Raw genomic sequence first — 2,634 nt, 5'->3', positions numbered from 1 at the left:
CACATCCCCCCGCCCACCCGTCCACACTTGGCTTTCTCGCCGATGGCCAAAGCGCATGCTCCGCCCCTGAAACGGTCCCAAGGCGCTCACGCTTCTGCCCTCCTGGGGGCTAGTGCGCATGTGCAGCTGCTTACTGCCAGCCCTTCGCACGGAAATACTAATGCGCATGAGCAACGGCGCGCGGACCAATTCGTTCCCGCATAACAAATAAAACCCTCTCTGGGGGCTAGTACGCCGGCGCAAGCGCACGCGGGCCTCTTTAAACACCAACATTCTCTGTAAGAAAGCTTCCATCCCCACCATTGGGCCGAGTGCGCATGCTCGGGAGCGCGCCGACGCGCGAGTTCCCTCTTCTGCGCCTGCGCGACCGTGATCCCTCACTCTCGCCTCCCCACCCCCCCACTCAGGCCTGGTCGTGAAGGCCGCGAGCTTCGAAAGGGCGGGAAAGGCAGTTGGAGCCGGAGGGACGAGCGGTTACTCACTCCATGGCTGCGGAAAAGAGAGGCAGCAGCGGCCTCGGCTGAAGAGAGAAGGCGGGAGTGGAGAGCGCAGGCGCGGTGAGCGCGGAGAAGGGCCGGGGGCACGGAGGGGTCGCGGCTACAGAGCCATGGCGGGGCTACGCGGGCGGAGGCGGAGGCGGAGGCGGAGGCGGAGGCGACGAAACCCGGGAATTATAAGGTGGAGGAAGATCTGCCTCCTCTGGAGAAGGGGAAGAACCTGGGCTTTGGACAGTGTCTCCCTTGGGGCTGGTGCCTTCCTTTTCGGGATTTCCCTGGGGGCTGGCTCCCCCTTTCTCACTCCCTCTGGGGCCAGCTACTAATATTCGGGCCCCAATCTGCAGAGCACAATTTTTTAACCCCAGTGGGGGATTCTGAACTAAGTCTAAACATTTATCTATGTAGGAAAATTGATCCGGGTCCCCGGGGTCCCCGGTGACTATATTCCAAACCCCCAACAGGCCGGCGGGCCTGGCCCCCTCCTCCTCTCGGGGCTCCGGCCCCTTCCTCCTTCGGACCCCAAGAGTTCGGCCCGCTCCTGTCTCCGGCCTAGGATCCAGCTCCCTTTTTCTTCCGACCCCGAGGGCTCTGGCCCTCCCTTCCCTGTGGCTCTGGGGTCCGGCCCCCTCCCTCCCTCCCTCTCCCCTCCCATAGTCCCGTCTTCTGCTCCTTTTGACCCAGCGGCCTGGTTTCTTCCTTTGCTTCGCGGATTTCCGGCCAGCCCCATGCTGGTGTCTTAGTCCCGCGTGAGTCACAGACCTGCCATGGTGGCCCTGGGAAAATAACCGAAATCCTCGGGCCTCAAATAGGTAGGGAACTGCCTGCAAAAGGAGAATAAGCAGCTGTGCCTGATGAGGTGGTTTGTGAGAATCAAATAAGTTGATGCTCGGGAAGCCCCACGCACAGAGCCCAGCTCATACATGTCCGTTCGACGTATTTTATTATCAGTGGGGACTCCGGGGCCCCCACTCTCACCCCACCCCCACCCCCACCGCGGCGAGCGCCCCGGGCAGACACGTGGTGTTGTTAATCCTGACCCGAGGATATTTCTTCCCATTGATTTTTAGAGAGCGTGGAAGGGAGGAGGAAAAGAGAAAGAAATATCAATGTGAGCCCTAGCCGGTTTGGCTCAGTGGATAGAGCGTCGGTCTTCGGACTGAGGGGTCCCGGGTTCGATTTCGCTCGGGGGCATGGACCTTGGTTGCGGGCACATCCTCAGTAGTGGGTGTGCAGGAGGCAGCTGATCGATGTTTCTGGCTCTCTATCTCCCTTCCTCTCTGTAAAAAATCAATAATATATTAAAAAAAAAAAAGAAATATCAATGTGAGATAGACACATGGACTGATTGCCTCCCACCCGAGTCCCAACCTGGGCCGGGAATCAAATCTGGGACCCTTGGGTGCTGGACCGACATTCTACCCACTGAGCCACACAGGCCAGGCAGGGCAAGAACCTCAGAGGACCCTTCTTGCGTGTGATTCACTCTAAGCTGGCAATTTTCAGCCATCCCACCGTCACCCGTTCCAGATGTTGTGTGTTCAGCCCCGTCTTGACCCACAGGTGCAGGGAATCGGGCATCCTCGCCCCCACTCCACCCTTTTCACCGTCCACTGCCCACCTTCCCGTAGCACTGCCCTCGGGCTAGGTGGTTCCTTCTGCTGCTCCTGCTCCTCACCCTGACTTCCTGAGATGCCCCCCACTGGGTTAGTCTCACAACCCTGCCCCAAACAGGGAGATCTGTACCTCCGTTTGTAACAGAGGGAGCGTCCTCGCCATTCCTTCCCTGCGTGCTGGGCCCTCCACCATCCCGAGTGGATGCAGGTCTTTCCTCTGCGGCAGAAACTTCTCTTTCCCGCCCTGAATCTGTCCACGTCAGGACGTTACACCTGGAGTTCAGCCTTCATCACTTTTATGGCAGTTACGGGACTGAATCAAAATCCAAAGAAGTGGGGGAGCCCTAATCCTGAGGGTTATGTGGGGAGTAAAGACATGCAGGCTTCTCCCCCTCCCCCCTTCTCTAAACATGCAGGGAGTCCTTGGGCTCTGACACTTTCCCGCAGAGCACTTACTGTCCACTCTGCCAGTATTTGCGCACTTGCTCGATATTTCCTTGAGTTGGTAGAGGCTACATTATCAC

The 2,634-nt window shown here is 58.6% G+C and overlaps 2 protein-coding genes across 7 annotated transcripts in view; one reads left to right on the top strand and one right to left on the bottom strand.

Moving 5' to 3' along the window:
• ATF5 (activating transcription factor 5) overlaps positions 1-650 on the bottom strand; it is a 4,364-nt gene extending 3,714 nt beyond the window's left edge. The window contains exon 1 of the mRNA XM_005879542.2: positions 483-650. The gene's annotated coding sequence lies outside the window, so the exon portion shown is untranslated. The remainder of the gene's footprint in view (positions 1-482) is intronic.
• The window catches only part of LOC102244387 (nuclear pore glycoprotein p62), a 32,179-nt gene continuing 30,013 nt past the window's right edge, over positions 469-2,634 (top strand). For 2 of the 6 annotated variants that reach the window (XM_005879549.2, XM_005879544.2), the window contains exon 1: positions 485-557. The gene's annotated coding sequence lies outside the window, so the exon portion shown is untranslated. Of the gene's footprint in view, positions 558-955; positions 1,307-2,634 lie in introns of those variants that run through there. The other 4 variants (XM_005879547.2, XM_005879543.2, XM_005879546.2 and 1 more) reach the window with 4 other exon arrangements.

This window comes from Myotis brandtii, unplaced genomic scaffold, assembly GCF_000412655.1.
Source record: "Myotis brandtii unplaced genomic scaffold, ASM41265v1 scaffold601, whole genome shotgun sequence".
NCBI classification, from domain to species: Eukaryota; Metazoa; Chordata; class Mammalia; order Chiroptera; family Vespertilionidae; genus Myotis; species Myotis brandtii.
Note: the sequence above shows the minus strand (reverse complement) of the source record. Positions and strands in the feature narration are given on the sequence as shown.